General features: G+C 36.1%; 1 protein-coding gene across 1 annotated transcript in view; it reads left to right on the top strand.

The window, feature by feature from the left end:
- The first annotated feature begins 5388 nt into the window (after positions 1 to 5388).
- Positions 5389 to 21831, top strand: part of LOC308060553 (transcription factor SOX-17-like) — a 37767-nt gene continuing 21324 nt past the window's right edge. The window contains exon 1 of the mRNA XM_080379441.1: positions 5389 to 21831. This exon is cut by the window's right edge and continues 19814 nt beyond it. The gene's annotated coding sequence lies outside the window, so the exon portion shown is untranslated.

The following is a 21831-nucleotide window of genomic DNA, read 5'->3' as shown; positions in this document are numbered from 1 at the left end:
CACTACAGAAATAAGCACCTTGTTCTAGTTGATTACTAAAAGGGATGCTTGCAATGTCAACCCCCACAAAATCCAGTGTGACTTTGTTAAAGTTCCTACCTTATCTACTTTGCTTTCTCAATGTTCATTATGTTTGTGACTGGTCTGAAAAGGGAGTACTAATAGCTGAAGTACTACTTGAAGACAATGTGCAGTGTTGCGAAGTGAGAAAAGAGACTGGCCTAATCCTAAAGGTGTAGGTCTGGAAAATAACAGGCTCATTCTTAGTCAAATGATATGTACAACAGAAAATAGACATAATTAATTTCCTGGAATGTATTAATGTCATAAAAAAAAGTAAATGGTACTGCTTGTATTTTCTAGCCATAAAGAATAAATTTATATTGCCAGTCTGCAGCAACCAGTGTATGTAGTGGAACTATTGTATTTGCCCTTCTAAGATACTCTGCAAATGGGTGACAGAGTTCTAGCCCAATCACTTCTCTTCAAACCCAGCCAAAGAAAAGGAATACATGCCTCACCTTTTTTCAGTGCCTAAATGACTTAATAATTTACGTATCTAGATTTTTAGTGTAGATTCTTAATGGCACATAATAACTACACCAGCTTGTTACAGTGTTGCGAAAAATCCTATAAAATATTTTTACCCATATCAGTTTTTATTGATTTAAATCCCTATTTTTTTATTGCTTAATTAAATAAGAAGGCTTCCACAGGTCTTGTATAACTCCATGTACAAATGACAAAAAATATCTCTTTACACTGGACTTGTATGACAAGGAACTAATTTCAGCAATCATTGATTCGGAGATACTGACATTGAAGTAGGAAACTCCCCACGGGAGTGTACATTCACCAAGTACCATCTCATTTACATCCATCATTATATGTGCATCAGTATAGAACTTTAGGGTAGTGTTTATTCAGTTTAGCCTGCTTGAAATGGGAGTAAGGTACCGTGATGAAAAAAAGAATTAAGCACTGGGTTTTTTTTCCCTGTCCAAACCAAAAAACCTAATGCAGCTCTGCTGATGGCTGAAAGCTGCAGCATTAAAAAAAATTCCAAATAGGACTAGGCCTTTATCATTCCAGTGAACAGCAGCTGATTATTTCATTGAGAGTCCTGACTGCTGACAGAAACTTGTGATCATTAGACACAAACTGCCAAAACTGGCTTTTTAAGAAAGCAAGGTCAAAAGACTTTAGAAAGTAAATAAATTATTTTTAAGTCTGACTAAATGCTACAACCTGAGGAGCTATTTCTGTTTTTTTTTCTAGAGTAATGCTTGTGTTTTCATATAATATAAACTTTAAGTCCCATTGACTTTCAGTGAAATTTGAATTCTTCAATGCCTAGAATGTGGCTGAAAATGGAAGGCAGGTTATGAAATAACCCAGATAGTTTCAAAAGTAAGATCACCAAAAGTTTCAAAAGTGAAATATCTGTATGTTTCCTATTGTCAATGTTGTCTAGGGCTCAAGAATTATATTCTGACACCAGGGTACCAGCTAGTCAGTGTCAAAGTGTCTGTAAAGCAATTCAGTTATTAGCTGATCATTAAATCACCAAGACCATTTTTCTTCATGTAACACAGAAAGATAAAATGCAGTTGTGTTGCTCTGTTTTTTGAATGTGTATTGCTCATGGTTTTTAATATCGGAAAGGGCTTTGTGTGACTTCAGGTTAATTATAAAAAACAAAATATTGTATAAAAAATGAAAAAAAGTGCAGTATTCTCCTTACTGTTTTATAACAAACAGGGAACTAGAGTGGTATGGACTTCATGCTTGCTACTCCGAAGTGGAAAGCCTTACAACCCCTTTTAGGAAGGGTTGTAGTTAAGATGCTTTTCCAAATTGGCTGTTAGTGAAAATCTGCTGCATTTTGTTTTTTGAATTGCTGTTCTTTTTGCATTTGGCACAGGACCAGAGGTAATCTAAGTCTTTAGAAATTCTTTTAGAAGTTCTGCTTAATTTAAGAAGCTTTTTCTTGATCAAGGAAGCAGAATCAATATATGAGATGTTTCTAAGATCCTGGAATGTAACTTTAAGAAATTACAGCAGCTACAAACTGAGAGCCAAAGCCCTGCCTCACAGAAAATGTACCAGTGATAAATGAAGGTCTTACTGACCTAATAAAATGCTACAGATTGATATTCCTTTTGTTGAGCAGCCTGTAATTTCATTAATTTTATTGACAGTAATTATAAGAAGTTGAATTTATGGTAGCCATAAAGAAAAGTTAGTCAACCACATGAAAATGTCAGCATGCTCACTTTGGTATGAGCAGGCTGAAGAATTTTTTTTTTTGGGGGTGGTAGCTGCTGATCTGTAGTCTTCTTTCTGCAGTTGTGTTTGATGGCAGTTTATAAAGACTAGGGAATGGTGCTTCCAGTGTGCCTTTCACAGTTCTGTTTGTAAAATTGAAAATAGGTTCTTGTAGTCTTGTGACTTTGGACCTGTGGTCACATTTTTTTCTTAAAATTATTGAAAGAGTAGCTGATAGAACTGTATGACACATCAAGCTACCTATTCAGCTGGATTAAAAAGCTGAGAATGTAAGAACTAAACTTTGAGTGAGGATTTTCAGTTCTTCTTTCTGTATGTGTTAAAGTACGAATGTAATGAAACCATGCATCTTTTTAACCAGGCAAATTGCTGGTTCACTGATTTGTTGGAGACTTGCCTGTGCTGAGAATACAAGACCAGGCCTGCTTAGATTAAACATGTGCCAAAAATTCTGTATATACCTGTGCAAAAATTAGCACCAGTTGCTACTGTTGGAGGATTGTACAAAGTAGGGGTAATGCTACTGTAGGCGCCCTTGCCTAGACAGAACAGAACCTCCTGTAAAGAATATCTGCGAATATGAAAATAGCATATAGGACCATGTGACTACTTCTTCATAACAAGCACCTTTTCTAAATAAACTTATGACCTTGTTTAGTGTAAACTGGGAGAGGAGTATGTGTTCTCTAGGCTGACATTGAGAAATTCGAGCTTTGTGTTTCTTAACTAGAAATTAAGTGGAGAGAACAAATACAAAATTAAAAAAAAATAAATTTCATAAATGTTCCAGTAGAAGGTGGCCTTTGTACTAAGATGCTACTGGGTAGTAAAATATTTTCAAATTTCATCAGACTCAAAGACAAAAGTGTAATGAGTATGTCCTGAAAAAAATGAAAGATTGAAACAAACTCCAGTAAGTTAGTGGAGTCAATAAAATATTTTCGATTAGAAGATTTTAAAATGTTTCTATAAGAAAAATACTTTTAAGAATAAAACATTTACAATGCCATATCTTAAATATAGGAAAAAAGAATGATTACCTGCTACAGCTATGTCATGGAACTGGTTGTGTTAATGCTCGGTTATAGGGTAAGAGACATGAAAATAATGGTAAGAGAGTATGAATAAGATCCCAAACTTTGAGAAAATTAAAAAACACAAAAACTTTGTTCATTTTCCACACTTTTACCTCCAGTACCAAACAAGTCTTTCTTGCTAATTAATTTGGACAAACTCAGTCATTTCTTCTGTCATTAAAACTTCCATAGCATAGCACATCTTACTATTTCAATGCAAATACTGGAGAGGCACAAGAAGTCTCTAAGGTTACAGTCGAATTTGAGTGTATAAGACAATTTGCAAGCAAGAGTTTCTTTCCTGGAAAGACTTCTGGAATTTGAAACAATTAGCATATTCCACCAGTGAAATATTTGTGTTTCAGAAATGCTTTTCAAGAGTTGACACATACACCATAAAGTTATATAAGCTATAAATGAAAATCCAAGGGGGAAATCACCCAAAGAGCACTCTTTGTTATGATGGTAAAAGTTGTTATAAATCTGTTTCCTGGCTTCCAGGCTGTTACTGATTTTGAAGCCTCAGCTGAAACTGCCTGCCCCTGTATTCTTTTTCTAATGGAAACTGCCCCCAAAGCTCCCTGATCAGCAGCACAGAAGACAGAGATATAGTTCTTGCCTTCCAAGCAGATGACAAAGTGAACCTAGCAGTGATCCAGCTTGTTCTTCTCTGTCCTATGCTCTTATCTTGGAGGACTGTGCTCTAGAGGAGAGTTTGGACAAAATATGGATAGTATACTTCGGTCTTTCTGAAAAGACTTTTAATTTCTATTTTAACTTGATGAACAGAAAAAAAATATGGTTTAATGTCTCATTGCAGTAGCCATTCTATACCAGCTTCACCTCTCTGGATATGTATGTATTAATAGTTCAGCTGAAATACACCAGCCTTGCACCTGCCTTGGTGCAGTAGTGCAGAGAGGAAGTAGTAGTGTAGGCAAGTGCCAGTTTAAGAACTGTTGTTTTCTGAACTTGGTATTACAAAATCTTAACAAGCCTTTCCTAAAGCAGACTTCTTCCTGGTGGCCTGTCTTCACCGCTTCTGCAGTTTAAGAAAATTAAATGAAATTGATAGTACTAATTGTTATTAAGTTACAAGTTACCTTTAACCAGGAGGTTCAGTACTATAATGCAGTGCATTTAGAAACTATGAAGATGTAAGCAGGAAAGAAAATTAGCTTTGTAGATGTATTACAACATTTTCTGGGAGTTTTGAGATGGCCATATGTATTGAAATATACAGCTGTTACTCCTAATCAAATACTTATTATTAGCTGAATGTCAAAGATTTTAAAATATGGGTATGTCACCAATAAGGTCCATTCTGCACAAGCCTATCCTTTGAACTGTAAAAAACATCTTAAGACGAAAAACTGATTGCTATAAATTGCTTCATAAAATCAAACAAAACATTATCCGTAGCTTAAACATTAAATGTGCTGTGTATGGTTTCTGAAAGTAGCATTTCTAGGCATGAACTGTAGTAAGCTGTGACCCATTCATATACTGTGCAAAATTAATGTTAATTCATATGCATCTGCAATCTGTTAGTTTTGCCTAAGGAGTTACCCCCAGTGCAATTCAAAACAGGCTTAAAGGATGATATGCAGTTTGTATCTGGCAAATCAACTAATGCATGTAATTATAAATATGAATGTTGTGAAAAATAAAATAGTTACCCCTGGAATCTTGTACATTTAATGTGCAAGAAGAGTAAATTGGCAGTACCACATTATAGGTGCTGTTTAGAGCAATAGAAAACTTGGAGTGGTGCCTCTAAAAAGATTCCAGTTAATCCTGCATTACTTTATTTCCTTACATTGTAACGCTGCAATATCTATCAGCAAGTATGTGAGTCAGCCTCCCCCTCGCCTGATTTCATTGTACAGATAAGGTGTTTGAAAGCTGGTTACTATTCAGTAGAAAGCAAGTGCATGTATTATGGCTCCTATAGCTAGATACACAAAGAATAATAAATTATATAGTGCACATAGAATGAAATCATCATCTGTTACCCTACAAGCTCCACTGCATGCTCTGGTATTCAGAATCTACCTGTTACTAGAGCAGTAGCTTCTTTTCTGGGACTGCTCAATTCCAGGTATGTCACGAGGATCCAAAGATGACCAAGTGCAATTCAGAACTATATGTTTTTCCCCTCTGCCATCATAGTACAAATCACCTTTTTTTCAGTTTCTTCCATTCATCTCCTCTCTTAAGTGAAGTCAAAAAGCAGAGGAAAGGCAATGTCATGGTCCAGGACTCCAGGATGTTTTTTGTCACTATTCACTCACCTTAAGGCTATGCCTTTTCTTAAGCATCTTTGATCTTGTGCAGCTGTAAGATTGCTAATACTTTGGTTTTATTTCTGAGGCATAAGGTGTTGAGTTTTGAATGAAGTTTTTCAAAGACTTCTGCATTTTCAATATAAACTGCAGTATTAAGAGAAAAAATTGCCCACAAGTCACATCTTTGAATGGGCAGAGAACCTGAAATTTTATTTGGAATTTTTTTCTGGCAGTTCCTTCTTGATTCACATCACAGTGTTCACACTGGAATTGATCACACTGTACTTTCTCAGGCCCCAGCCCAGGTGGCCATACCTCCCACTTTAAGATCTTAACGTTACCATACTTAAATAGTTTGGATGGAAAATTTCCTCTCAGTTTCTGCTTCATGGGGGGCAGGTTGGGTGCTTTCCTTGTTTGGTTTTTTGGTGTGGTTTTTTTCCTTCTTAATTTAATAAGAATATAATGAATCTTCTGAAGATGAGATTTGGAAAAATACATTCTTTAGTCATATGTAGTGTTTTGGTATTTAATTAATACTAAATTGCAATAATCTAGCAGGTGTATTATTTGGCACACAGACTTGAAATTTCAGTTGTTTGGAGGGAGGCAGAGAATTATCAGGCTCTATACGTCTTACACTTTTCATGAGAAAAAAATGAGGAATTTTAGATGCTTATAGTTTTCACTAAATTTTAAGCTAACATGTAGTCAGAGTCTCTTCCACTACTGAGTGGGCCACAAAATACAGTAGCAGAGGTTAAGGCAGGCCTTTCTGCAACTACCCTTGAGCTATGTAAGTTGGACAGAGACAATTCCCATGTTTTTCTTCTCCTCCTCCTGCCATCCTGGAGAAAGGAAGACAAATTAAAATGTGAAGAGTTGGAAAACAAAGAGATGGCATAGGATGAGGGAGACCATAATGTTGGTGGAGGGACAAAGTAGAGTTATAAAAAGAGGAAGAGAATAAGCAATGTATGAAATTATTTAGGAGTAGAAAGTGAATTTGTAGGAATTGTATGCTGTGTAAATGAGAAGTCTATAGAGCAATCAGAAAAGACTACATTTGCTATAGTATACTACTTTCCAGAGCCTAAAAAAACCCAGTGCTGTCAAGGTTCTGCATTCTGCCCACATATGGAAGGTCAATCAATTTTCCATTAATCCTTCTCTTCTTGCTCCCATCATAACAGTCCACAAGAGGGCTTAATAGCTTGGGCTCTCTGCTGGTGTTGCTGAACCTACTAGCGAGCAGATGTGGAAGAGGCAGTAGTACTAGAGAAAAATAAAGGGCAGAAATCACTACCTAAGCATGCAGGGATGAGTAAGGAGGCAGCAAAAAGACTGGGGGGATGCAGGAGCAGATAGGAGTGCTGATGATAGGAGGAAACCCAGGGAAACCTTGGGAACATACAGAAGAATATACAGTTGTGACACTGATGTCGAGCTACAAGCAGTCTGAAAAATACTAAAAAACTCATTTGATAACCACCTCTTGTCTGTAATCACAAAACATATTGAAGCTTTGGCTCCCTAGCTTTGCTCTGATTCCATTCTTTCATGTGCTTTGCCAGACTTTTTGTTCCTGATGAAGTGCCATGTGATCTTTGTTACTTGCAGATCTAAATATTGATTTCTGCTCTGTAGCATGTTACTTCCTGACAGTCTTGAAGCCACCAACCACTGCAAGACATTGATCTCAAAATTCCTTGCCAACCACTTTGGTCTAAAATTATCATTCAAGCCATCACACCTGAACCCTTGTAATGCTCTAACTGAGACTTACATGGGTCAAAGGGCAGAGATGAAAGAATTCCAACTACTTACTGTTCTAATGCTTCTTGAGCTCGTGATAAACATTTATTTTTACACCAGTTCTCTTACTTGACTATGGCTCCTTCTTATTAAAGAACCTCCCTTCTTTCACCATTCCAGCCCTCATCTGTTGGAAAACTACCTATTTGGCTGATGTTTTATTCTTTCTGCATGTTTTGGCAAGATGCTCTTAATAAATTCTGTAGAAGGCAATAAAACAGAATCTGGGTCTCACATTCTTTTAAGTTCTATACAAATATGGTCTGCATCATCATTGGGGCTGTGCAGTGCATTGTAATAAAATGGCTTTTTTGGAGTTGCTCCAGTAGGGATCCAAGATTTGCCAAAACCTACAAGGGTTTCATTGAAGTTCCACAAACCTGGGCTGTCTTTGCACTTAGCCTGGGTTAGGTTGTGGTTTTTTTGTCAGACTGTGGAAATCTTCATTTTACATAAAAGAAATGGAGTGGGCAAGGAAAAAGTATTTTCTGACCTCCCTCTGATAGTTTCTTTAACCTTTATTTCAAATCTAGGCTATTAACATTGATATTAAGATATTTAGCAACGTGGCTCCTTGGCGAAAAGTAGAATATGAGTAGATCAATATGAAACTACAGCCCAAAGTGCTTTCTGCAGGCGGCTGCAAAAAAACCTGACAATTAATAAAGGTAAGTCTTAGTTAAGGAATTTGCAAGACCTGGGTTTAATTATTTTTGATCTCAGATTAGTTAGATAGGTCCTTGACTCTACAAAGCCCATATTCTACTTCAAGTTCTTGTACAGAACTAGTACCCTTCGTCAAAATATCTTTTGAGATCTGCAACTGTTTGAGCCACATATAATTTACCAAAACAGTTAATTTGTATTTGTTCAGAATGGATGGTAGAACTGTAAGACAGACCAGGAGCCTGAGCTCGGTTAGAGAAAACATTGCCACTATTGTTTCAGTAAGATTCTTCCTGGACAGAAAAATAGGTGCACATGGTAAAATGCTGTATTCAAGCATTTCATTAAATTTGACTGCATTTTAATCTCTTCAATGCCTAATCTAATAGTGCCCCTTGCTGCCTAATTCCTTGGACTCCTACCACTAACAGCAGTATGTGTTCAACCCTCATGTTTGCCCTTGGATTGCAGGCTGAATTTTAGAGTCGGAACATGTTTTTGAGATCAACAATTGCATAGATATATCTCATCTTCCATCATGTAGTTTCTATCATGACTGCATAAAGTGGTAAAATGGATCAGGAAGAAACACAGAGAGGAGGACCAATGTGATTCCTTTAGGACCAGAGAGCCCACAAGGCTACACTATGGGCAGCCACCTCTGTAGTCTCTGCTTTCACAATGCAGATCGAAGTGTGATAAAGTGTGTAGGTCACGGTCATGAGTACCTGAGCGCTGACTGTTGCATGAAAGTTGATGTTCTGTGCTAGCAGCCACTGTTTGTTTTTCGCTGTTGACACAGAGCTGAGATGTTGTGTCTTGTTACCAGCTCTACACGGAAAGTGCCACTGCCTTACTCTGTCCATGCAAATATTTACTGGATCTTTGGACAACCAGTTGGATCAGTCCAAAAGAGACAGAGAAGTGCATACAGCAGGGTTACTACAGGGTCATGTCTAGGCTGCTACCAGGTTTTCTATATTGTCACTGCATAGAAACAATAGGTGTGACAAGGAAGAGGTTAACCCTTTGGGACTTCATCTCTACTACAACTTTTAAAGGAATCAAGAAAAACATGTATACTAGTTTCTTTTTCTCAATTGTTCAAAAGTAAGCAATTCCTTTTTTGTATTAATTGAGCAATCATCTCCAAAATTAAGACTTTTAAGATGTTTAAAGTTGTTGTCCAGAATTACTTATCATTCTTTTCCTTTTATTTTGACACATCACTCTTTAAGTATTTTTAATATGTTGATACAGGCAACAAAATAATTTATTTTAAATTTTACCTCTTTATGAGTCAGTTTTTGATGCCTGTATTGGTTTGCCTGAGGAGATAGTTTATTTGCTATTACATTCTTCTAGAATATAGCTAAACTGTTTTAATCAAACCAAGCTTTAAATAAGTTGGTTTTTTGTTTTCCTTTGAAGCCTTTCCTTCTGAATGTTGTGTGACTTTAAAAATATGATGTGATACTAAAGTATTCTTCTCACTTTCTTGATCACAGAGCGCCTTGAAAATGTGATTCCTAGAGGTTCAACATTCAAAAGACAAGTAAATCCTCTATTTTTTAAACATTAAATCTAAAGCTAGTGACACGGTTTATGTTTGGGATCTGTCTTATAATGTGAACGCCATCAAACTCAGTCATAACAGTTTGAATTTTAGGACTTTTAATATTTCACAATATGTGGATTACACTGCTCATGGACAAGGTCTTAATCCACACAGCCCTTCTGTAGATCCAGGTTAAATGTAGTGCCTTAAACATAAGATCACTTCTGCGTATGCTGTTTAGGAACTGAAGTCTTGCTGCTGTAGTGATTTTACTTACTAAACACATTAAAATAATGTTACAAAAATACAGCAAACTCCAGTTATGTTGCTAGACAGAATTATTGCTGTATCAAACATTACTGCTGTACCAATTAAATCAGTATTATTTAATAATAGGCTACTGTGAAATATTTTTATAAATAAGTACGGGAAAATAATCCACCTGCTGAAATACTTCTTATTTTATGGTAAAATTAAGCTGTGAAGGGGTATTGCATACTGTTTGAGAAATTGTTTAATGTTAATGTAAAAACAGGAATAGATTTATTTAATGCTGATATAGAAATCTATTCCCAGTCTTACACTAATTTCCATCAATTTTAATAAATATCTGATATTTTTGAAAAGGTAAGTATTGGTATTCTCACTAATTATCTGTACTTACTACTGTTCCATTTGCTGCCTTTTCAAAAGAAAGCTCAAGAACCTTAAATCCAGCATGATGAGCATTTGTGTATATGTGTAAATGTATATTTGGAAGGCATATGAGGGTGCTCTTGTGGAAGCTGCCTGGACTGTAAAATCTTGCTTCTCTGGAACAAAGGTAGCAGATGCTGGCTGTGCTATATTATAGTTTATTTGTTGGTTGGTGGGTTTTTTTCACATAGGTTTTGTAAAGGGAAAGCTTTTCTTCAACTTTTAATATCTTCGATTTACTGTTACTGTAACACAAAATTTAAAAATATACCCAGCACAATACTTGCACTGGGACTTGCATGTTTTTTCAAAGAATCTAACACCATCAGAGCAAATGGTGGGTGGGAACACACTGATGCCACATCCTTGAACTCCTTTGTGTGGTAAGAACAATGTCTGTTTTAAACAGAACATATATCTTAAATAAACCTGGTAGAATTAAAGGGGATAAAAATTAAAAAGACTGGAGAACTTGCCCTTTGAAATGAATCTTTGATTCTGGGTGACGGGTGGCAGTGACAGTAATTTGCCACTGTTTTAAAAGTGAGAGGAATATAATGAGCATTTTGGGGTAGCAAAGTACGACTTTTCCCAATAATCCTGTCATCAGCTCATTGTGACTTTAAATAGTTCCCTGAGAGCCCAGCGTGAACACCACTACCAGAGTGAAGTGGAAAAAAAAAGAAAACGGACTCGTAAAGAAGAAGTCGTAAAGTCTGGAGCCCTGGCCAGATTTCCTCTGCGAGGCGAGGTGTGGCGGCTGTGCGCGGCGCGGCCGGAGGGCTAGCCACCCTCCCCGCCGAGCCCGGCCGGGCTGGCCGCGGGCCAGGCAGCCAGACGCCAGGCTCCGGGCTCCCAGCGCTGGGAGAGGCCGCCCAGCCGCCTTATACAATGGTATTATCTCAGGCCAACCACCGCGGCAGAAACTCTCCATGCTTCCTGTCCTTACAGCAGCAGCACAAACTGTCCGCTTTCCAACCGCTTAGCTGACACACTCACCCGCGCTTGGTCGCCAGACTAGCTGTATAAATGTCTAAAGCTACTTCTTTCCTGGGATTTATAGACACCGCGTGCAGCAATGTATTGTATTTTTAGTCTCTTCTGTCATGATCGACAAGATCATGAGTCACATAGGGAAAGAGAATAAGCTGCTATTTCAGGTTCTGTAACACCAGCAGAGTCTTACAGCAAGAAGAATATAAATTCTTTAATGATCTAACACCTCCGTGCAATAAATGTCCATTTTAATTACATCTATAGGGAGCAGGATATTTAAAATCAATTACTCTGTTCCTTGGCTTCATTTTAATTATAGTAAGGATCTAAGAAATTACGAAGAATCATTGTTGTGAACTATCTTTTATGGGAAAGAAAAGTGGAAAACCTACTAGTACAGAACTTTTATTTTACACATCTTCAAAAAAAACCCTGAGAACTTGAAGTATGTTGTGTGCTGGCTGGTGATGAGGAATACTATGGTCTCAATTTCTGTAAGATGTTAAAGAAATATTAAATGCTGACAAAAATATCTAACAAACATTCCCATTAATTTTAATTTAGAAAATTAATAGCTGTTATACTTTAAAGACAGTTGATTGATTGAGAAAATCAGATTTATGATTAAGATATATATGTGTATTGTGGTATGATGGGTCAGGCTCTCAGGTTCGTTTGAACTAGATATGTGTCTGGTAGAGTGTCTTCCTGGTGGAGTGGGGGAATAGGCTCTGTCAACAGTAGTTTAAAAGCCAAACTTTTTACTTTGATTTCTGTGCAGTAGCCAAATCTCATTGCAGGAAGAAGGAAATACCTTTTATGCTTACTAGTGCTTAGTCTTAAATATTCCCTTACATAGTAAGGGAATGTCCATTATGTTTAGCAAAGTATATATAGAGAGGATAATTCAGGTCTTACAAAGCACGAAATTTTTATTAAGACCGTAGCTGTAGTTTTGGTAAGGTCTATAACGCCAGTGCTGGGGTTTGTGCAACAGTGAGATGTTAAAAAAGATATAAGCCACAAGCTTTAAACTGTTTGCCCTTTTTTCAGAAAAAAAGTCTGTTATATCATTATTTATCCCAGTCCAGCTGGTGCAGTCATCATAACGTGACATGGTTTTGTTTACATACTTTGACTGAGATGCCATTATTTGGAGGAGGGAAGTTTTGCGTTAACACAGGAATATTTACCAAATGACAGCAAGCATCCCAATTGGACATACCAAAGAAATAGAAAGAAAATTTTCAGTTGTTTATATACAACATAATGTTCACCAGATTTCTTTTTTAATTCTTCTGTACTTCTCTTTGCATTTTTTACCTTAAAATGAATAAATGACTGACTGACTTATAGCTCAGGGAAGTTTTAACAGAATTGCAGGTGCAGAAGATTTCCTGATAATCAGGAAATATTGAGTATTTGCCATATACTTCTCATGTGATCACTGTCTAAATCCATAGTTCCCTTTACAGAAAGGAAGGTTGCAGTGCTTTCTATACAATCCAGGGGTATGACAGCCCCTCCCAGCAGTGATGCTTGTAAATAAAAATATAGGATGCAGATGATAAAATCAACTACATAGATGTACAGTAAAACCTGTGCACATAAGAGTTAAAGCAAGACCAAGAAATGAGATCCTGCTTGTTCTAAATTGATAGTGAAGATCCCGTGGTGTTTTATCAGAGTTAGTTCAATGTGACCTGCCATACAATCCTTGCTCATCACTTTTATGAACGGTTTTATTACTAATTTCTCTATTGGTCCTGTAGTAGCTTATCATATTTCAATTATTTTTTTTTTAGATTTTTGGAAAGGTAATTTGCCTTTAATTTTCTGCAATCCTGTTGGCTGAATTGCTTAGAATTAATAAAGTACAGAAAAGCAGTTTCTTGGCTGGATACATCTTACTTTTGCAATTGCATTGATATAGAAATGAAGACTCTAATAACAGGTGTCTTCATATGTATCGCTGGTTTACTTAAAATTCATTTCTGCAGTTGGATCTGTACATATATCCCTCACATCTGTACAAATCTATCTGTACTTTTAGAATCATATGCATGCCCATAAGATCAGATCGTTCAGCTTGGTTTAAGTTAATTTTACCAATAAAAGAAGAATAAAAAAATCCACCTGAATTTTCACACAAAAAGTTTATCAGGAAGTTGTTCTACATGTTATTACTGGTGGAAGTGTGGTTTCTGCACAGTTATTTCTCCATCAGACTACTTAGTCCCCCATTCTGAAGTGCCAATTTGAATGTTAATTTTTCTGTAGGTTTTGTTACAAAATGGGAAGTGTTTACAACTACCTGTATTGGATATAAGCAAATATTTTCAGCAAAGAATTTGTCCATACAAAACCCCCATGTATTTCTGTTTGCTTTCTGGAAAGTGTGTAAAATAAAATTGGAAAGTTGACTGGAAAACCATCCATAAAGTCACATACATGGCTGCTTCCAATGCACCAGATAACACACAACATCTGTATGATTCTTTCCCTAGTTGTAATCTTTAAAAATGTGTAATATAAATGATCCTCAAGACTACAATGTTAATGCCACTTTGAAGTGGAGAAGTAGTTCATGAACATAAGAGCTCTTATGTTTTTGTTTCTGTAGTTGTACTTTAAACACGTAAGTGATGCTAATTAGTTTAATGACTGTATGTCTATCTGTCTGAAAGATAATCTCAGGAGTAGATGGGTATTTAGTATTTTCATAGATTTATATGTTTCCTGTCACAGTAGGGACCTCACAAGTTCGTTGGTCTGTTAGCCAGCTCCATGCAGACATGTCTGTAATGTTCACATGTGCAAGACTGGTGATAGTGAAATAGCTTAGCTATTTGCTGAAGCATGCTATCTGCCAAGTCTGCTCAGATGGGTGAGAAGCTATGTCTATCACTTTCTAGCTTACCTGTCTAAATGAAGGACAGAGTTTACCTCATGGGAAGCCACGAGCATCTCTCAGGAGACAAGGTAGACCTAGACTTTTGACATCAGTAAAGCAGTTTAGCATCATCTTGGTTTGATTATTTTTTTCAGTCTGAAGACTTATAATGCTTCTTTTCTTAAATGAAGATTCAAAGAGAGCTTTTTCACTGACCTGTGATATTTTCTCCTCTTGAATTTCTGTCAATATACTTAACAAACTTATGTATATGTAAGTCCAAACTGTAGTTCTCTTGATCTTTTTTGTCCTACTGCTTGATCATACGCATGACATTCACTAAGAATAAATACATATATGACTGACATCCCCATTAGGATGTATGTCAAAATCAAAACCATATTTACAAGGTCTATATAGAAATACTTGTGTAGCATAAAAAAGAAGTGGTACTTATAATCTCAATAATTAATCTACATTGATCAGATTACAGAAACATGAATTAATTTCATTAAGGCGGACAAGTTTCCTTTTGTTCCTTCTGTAGAGCCCATTTTAATATATGAATTGTACTTGTGAGTACCTCCCTTTCTTCTGCCTATATATGCCTTTAGTTCTTTCTCAAGATGGCGTGATTGTTCATTTAAACACAGGATTTAGCCACTGCTTACCTGGAAGCTTAGTTAGACTTAGCAGCTAATGTTGAACTTTGTGTTATCAGGCTGTATTGATACCTGGCTTAGCCTGTTTTAAACAGACTCTTGTCTGTCAACACAAGCTAGAGTTAGTTATATTTTGATTGTAGCACAGATATATGTTGTGACTGCCTTTATCCCTGTATAATATTTACATAAAGTATTTTCTACGTATCAGTGCATTTTTAGCTATTGGTTTAAATATTTAGCTAGAAATGAAGAGTAATCATATCCATTAGAAGCAACAGCTCCATATGACATGCTGGAGCTGATCTGAGGCCTTTTGGGGGTGTATGCAAACTTAGTATTGCAGCACTGGATTAACAGACTTGGGGAGAAAATAGGAAGGTGGAGAAAAGGATTAAGAGGCATCAGCAAAGACTTTGAAGCCCTGGACTGGGAAAATCAGAATTTCAGATGGGAAGGGTAAGGGATCAGCTGATATTTCAGAGACTGTGCATGAAGAGGTACATGGGAAAGTGGGTTTCAGAGGGCCATGGAAGCTCTGGGTGCATTACAGACAGGTATAGAACTCTTCTGGTCTCACTCTGCTGAGATACAGCATCTTTACCACTTCTAGCACTTCCTGACCTTTCCTTCCAGTCTTCTATTGGCCCTGACTTTCTAGGCAGCTGGGAATGAAGGAAGGAAGGGAGACTAAATCCCGACTGTGAGGAAAAAGGAGATTTGGTAACACCAGAGGCAGAAGGATGGGAGAGATGGAAGCATGGACTGTAGCCACGTATAACACCTGTTTTCTGTCATGTTTACAGCAGAGGACACTAAAAGAAAAAAATAGGTATTTGATTTTGAAAACTATCTTTTTTGGAACTGGTAAAATATTGGACTCCTGCTGCATAGGCGGCATGGTGTTGTCCCAAGTTCAGTAGTGTCTTAAGTTGTAGCTGTATTTGCAAGTACCGTATTTTAACCTTCAATAAATTGAGGCAACAGCATTCTGAAATAAGGATTTATTTTTATTTTACTCATAGAGTAAATATAATTTGCTATTTTATTTATTTAACTATTTAATTTAATAACTATTATAAAAGTGATCACTTTGTATCCCACTCTCACGTTGTCCTTGGTACAACTGCATACAGCGTTGTGCTGTACATTTTCAAAAAGACTTCCACAGATGTGTTGAAATTATTTCTCATTAGGATCGTAACTTCTGGTTTTAAAGGAAAAGCTTGTATTATGCTGCTTAAATTAGAGATCCTCCCTTGGAACAGAATATTTTTCCAAGGGGAGGATAATAATTTTTACTGAATGTGTGATTGTCAAAACATTATAGACCTGAGTACTACCTCTAAAGTCAAGTCAGGAAGAGAAGTGATCAGACATTATTATTTTCAGTCAGTTAAGAGTTGAAAGATTTGAATAAGAAATTGAAGGTTGTTTTTTTTAAGTTTTGGGTTAGGGCAGGTTTGGTATTTTTGCATAATAATAAAACAAAAGAACGGTTATACAGTTCTTGGGATATTTTGTAATTACAAACAATTTAGGTTAGCAATGTCATGGATGGTTTGATGTTCATTAGTGAAGTCTCTTGCCTTGGTGTTACCTCCCATACCCAGGTCAAGGATGAGTGCAAAAGGCAGTCTTCACGTGGCTGATGAAGTCACTTTCATACGGTTCCTGCTGCTTAACCAGTATCTGTATCACTAAGTTATTATTATAAACACATCACTGTAAATTAAGAAAGAATGAGGGAATAAAGGGAAGAGGAAATGACTAAGAACTTGTATTTCTGAGAAAGCTCCAATAAAACAAATCTGTATGTATGACAATGGACTACTTGAAACTGCTTCAAAATTCCTGCTCCAAATTTATCTCCAGTGAAAATTTGAAGTCAGTAGTGTCACTTTATATGTGAACTTGGCCACTAGCTTTAAACAAACCCATTCCATTCCTCTATTCTTTCCTCTTAAATGACCCTCCTTAAAATACACTTCTTGCAAAAGGTTCATGTCTAGTTGCCATGAAGAGATTTGTTTGCTGGTTTAATAGTTGATCACCTAAATGCAGTTCATGGTAAGTTTAAAAATAAACCAACATAACACTTAGACATTGACTGTAACATTTAATAATTTCCGGTCAACTTCCCAGTAGTCACATTGATTTTATCCCTTTCTTCTTTGCCTGTGCATGTAAATACAGCGTGTATTGTAGCAGTCTTGTTTTCATATGGTACAGCTTCATGAAGCACTAAATTGAAATTAATAATAATTGAAATTACTTGAAAGAATGCTAAAAGCTGTTTAAAAACTATACAAAAACTTTACAAATGGGGTGTGTGTGGGGGTGTGTGTGGGTGTGTCTCATAAATTCCAGAATTTTTATTTGATTGTTAAAGCCTCAGAGCTTTTTGCATAATGTCCCATATGGGAGTGAAGGAGCAGCTTGAAATCTTGGGCATCTCAAGAGATTCAGCTAAATGTGATACATTTGAGTACAACTATCCTGTGCCCATGCAAAAGACAGAATCAAGGTCCTTTAATGAAGGAACAGAGAAATGTTTTATCTGTCTGATGCTGTCCAGATAGCATTAAAGGAACGGTAGCTGAGTTATATGCATGGGGTTATATCGCTGAAATACAACATGCTGGGAATTATTCATGTTAAGGGTTGATATTTGATTTAGGATATTTAAAGGTCTGGGAGAAGTTGTAGATGCCCTATCCCTGGAAGTGTTCAACGTCAGGTTAGATGAGGCTTTGAGCAACCTGGTCTTGTGGAAGGTGTCCTTGTCCATGGAGGGGAGTTGGACAAGGTGATCTTTAGAAGTCCCTTCCAACCCAAACTATAATTCTATGATATACATGGACTTCCTGGTATTTCCTAAATGTGACTCCAAGCTGGTCTAGATGTTTGACAGACATGTTATTTACCCAGGTACTAAATGAAAAATTAACCTCTTTTACTTTGTATGAATGTATTCTGTCATTTAAAAAATAACTTTCCAATTGTAGTTGTTAAGCACAGATTTTGAATTGTTAAAGCTAGATTTTTCTGTCTAGGTCTATAAACCTGTAGAAACTCAAACTACAAGCTGTTGTGGTTGCCAGTTGATACAGTTGTCACACATGGTAGGAATTACCATTTTAAAAAGTTATTGGTTTAGATACTCTATTTGTGAGTGAAAACATGTAACAAAATTGCAGAAAGTCAAAAGATAACTCATAACATGACTGCATATTTGGACAGAAAAACATGTATTTGGGACTATGATGTACAAGGATTAATACCTCAGCCAGAGGTGGAGAAGCACTATATGACTTAGATTGCAAATCTGTGCTTTAGTTGGATGATGAGCGTAGATTTTTGGTCCAAATTAATACAGAGGTAAGTCTAGATAATGCAGATAATCACACTGTATATGCTCTTCATATCTTCTGTCTCCCAGGTATTTTCAGAACTTAAAAAAAAGAGCAGATAAGAGAGCAAAGGAAAGGGAATTCAGAGCTGAGGCTTCTAGGCCTCTGTTTTGCAGATAAACCAGAACATCTTAAATATTTTGTTCCATTTCTGTGGGAAAATATCTAAAAAGAGGGATATGCATCATATCAAAGAGACATTTTTTTTTTCTACGTTGTTATTGCTTTCCACCTTTGTAAAATCTGTCAGATCCTGTACAACTTCAGTTGGGGTTTTTTAGTCGTTATAAAATAGTATTTTTGAATCCGTATTGGTAAGTGTTTGACTTCTGTAGTAGTTTTAGTGGAAGTAAACTACAAATGTTTACATTAAAATTAGCCTGCTAGGTACCTTAAGAGTTTTAAGAGAACAAAGCCCCATAAACATGCTCAATTGCAACTTTAAATTAGTAACACCGTTTGTATATTTAATCAAACAGATACATGTTCAGGTTTTTGTGTAGGTGGTAATTGAAGTCTCTGTTTGGATAATACCTGTTACCTAACTAGTATGAAAGACTTTATTTTTTAATATTTTAAATATTTTTTAAGTATCAAGAAAATAATCAGAAGTTTAAAAGAATGAGTGTAAACCAGAACAATTTGGTAGTATTAAATGTGTTAATGTTTTTTTAAAGATCTAGATGGAAAAATAACATTTACCTAGTAATGGACAATGTCTCTTTTTTCATGCACAATATTATGCCCACTTAAAACCTGGAGGGAGAATAACATTTTAATAAAGCTTTTGCTATTAATAGTAAGTTTATCTCTTCTTACATTTCAGCTTTAAATAAGAATGTAGTAATAGGAAGTAATGAAAAATCTAACCAGCTTCTTTGAAAAGCTTGTAGAATTGAGATGATGATGAGGCTCAGACAGATAAGAGAATTCAGCACAAGAATGACACAGAGATGGACAAATGCCAAAATAAAGAAACCAGTAACACTATACAGAGATAATATATCAATTTTTTTGTCATAGATCTACACTTATTCACCTTGGGATACTCCCAATTATTTTTAGGACCTTACTCATTTCCTAGATGACAGATTAGAGACGTTACATTGTCAAGTCCTTGTGATTAATGAAAGTAAGTTATGGAAAACCCCTGTGTCCTTCTGCTTTCTTTAATCTCCTAGAATACAACTGTGATGTCTCCAGACTTCTAGTCTGAGGCCAAGAATTGTCGAGCATTTGGAATTGAATTAAATAGGTTTGTTCATCTAAGGAGTCACAGTTAAAGCGTTAGAGATCTTGCATTAAAATATAGTTTGGAAAAGGTCATGCAGATACTGTTTGCCATTTTTAGTAAGCAAGGTGATTGCATGTTTCAACTTGCAGCTTTAAAACAGAAATTGTAATAGTCAATCTCAACCAAAATAACGTCATCACTATGAATATGCTACTGTAACAGCACCTTTATCTTTCATGTAGTTGTTTACAGCTGTATTAAAAGATGCAATTTCAGTTTGTAATCAGATTACAGTGTCTGCACCTCAGTTTCTTCGCTGGAGCTAAATGAAGTTTAACAAAGGAGTTGAAATCTCTTTGTATTTGGAATGTAGATTTATGCAAAAATATGAATAAGAATCCAAAAATGAAGTATCTTATTTTATTGAATAAATATTTAGTTTGATACAGTGATTTTGAGAAGAGAGTAGTGCTAATTAAGGAACATGTACTGAAAACATCAGTATGATCTCAAAACAAAATCTCAGTCTGAGCACAAAGTTCACAGTTTAGGCATTTTATATGGAAACTCAGATGCCTGCAGCATTCAGCTGTTTGGCTTATTTTCAGCAGCATTCATGCAAACAACTCAGCTTTTCAGAAGGATTTTTCTCAGTATCTCAGAGTAGCCCTCAGTGCACCTATCCTGCATAGGACAGATGCTGTTATTTTATGTGGTTTGTAAAGTGCTAGGCATTTTACAGAAGCTTACAGACCTGGCAATCTCACTCACTTCAGCTGTGACAAAAATGAAAGCAGTAAACAAAAGATGTTATGGGGAAGGAAAGACAGGGGATGTGATTATAAGCTGTAGTAATACAGGAAAGCTTGATCTTGGTGCTGAAGTAATCAAAATGCAAACCAAAACTCATATCTGCATGAAGATAAAATTTTTAAATTAAACAATGTCTTAAGATTTAGATGAAGTCACAGTCTTTTTTATTTTTAATAAAACTCCTCATTTTTTTAATTAATTACTCTCCTGTATGCAAAATGTCAGTTTAAAAAAAAATTCAGAAATCTGCTTGACAAGTGGAAGTTACATATGTACTTTGTGAAATAACAGTCTATTAAGGGGGTGAGGAACAGAAACATTAATACAAGCAGGGAAAAGGATCTATTTCTACTTTACCTTCCAAGTAGTCTGCTGTAATTTATCACATGTGAAGCAGATCTTCCAGGATCTTTCTGCTCAGAAGTCCCATTGCCATTGTAAGGCTTATTTTCAATTCCTGGTAGAATTGAAACAGGGCGCTTCCTCAAGGAAGACTTTGGTTCTCCCCTGAACAGAGAGTTGAAAAAGAGGTTTGCCCACTCACTGTTCAAAACAAAATTAAAAAAATGTACCTGCATCAAAAATGATGCGGATAAAAGATCTCTTAATGCTTATAGATTGCCGTTCTTTCATATGAGGCAGTGAAAACAAATTTATATTTTTCTGTTCCACATTCCTGTTAAGATATTGCATACTGTTAGAATGCTGCAGGCACTTCAGGGGTATGAGGTTTTTTATTTATTCAGAAATAGTTTTTCTTGGTTTTGTGAAAACTCACTTTTACAGCATGTGCATTTTAGACTAGACTCGTGGTCTGTTAAAGGTTAAGAAAAAACAGTTCCTAAAAGTATTATTTTTCCCTTTTATGGATGAGCACCAGGCTTTAAGACATCAGTGTAAATAGAGTTTCCTGTTCCAGGGAAGTTTGGCTACTGCAGGAGCCCAAAGGTCCTTTGGGAAAAGCTTGATAGGAACTATGAGTTGAATGTGACCTGAGGCTCCAGGAACCAAAGAGCCAGAACTGAGGGAAACACATTTCACAGCCCTTTTGTGCAATCTTAAGTCCCATAAGCACTTCTGGGAAAGTAAACCCTTCATAATACACACAGTATTTATTGCTAAAGGAGAAGTCATGCTAATGGCTTTCAGAAATTATTCTGTTATCTGTAGATCTGTGACTTCTTTCCTTGAAGCTTGCTGTAGCTTCAAAAAAATCTGCAGATTTGCAGAAATGCTGAGCAGGAATAGGAATGCTAAACAGTTCTCCATGGCTGGTAGGCATCCTGCAGGATCCAGGCAAAAATACAGTTTTGCATTCAACAGTTATGGAAAATTTCTGAAGAAAATATACTTGAATTACTACATGGATTCTGTTCCATTATCAATGTTAATTTATCAGAACTGTGTGCTTTGTTTATTCAGAAATCAGTGT

This window comes from Falco punctatus, assembly GCF_963210335.1.
Source record: "Falco punctatus genome assembly, chromosome: 3".
In the NCBI taxonomy this organism is placed as follows: domain Eukaryota; kingdom Metazoa; phylum Chordata; class Aves; order Falconiformes; family Falconidae; genus Falco; species Falco punctatus.
This window is presented reverse-complemented; position numbering and strand designations above follow the sequence as displayed.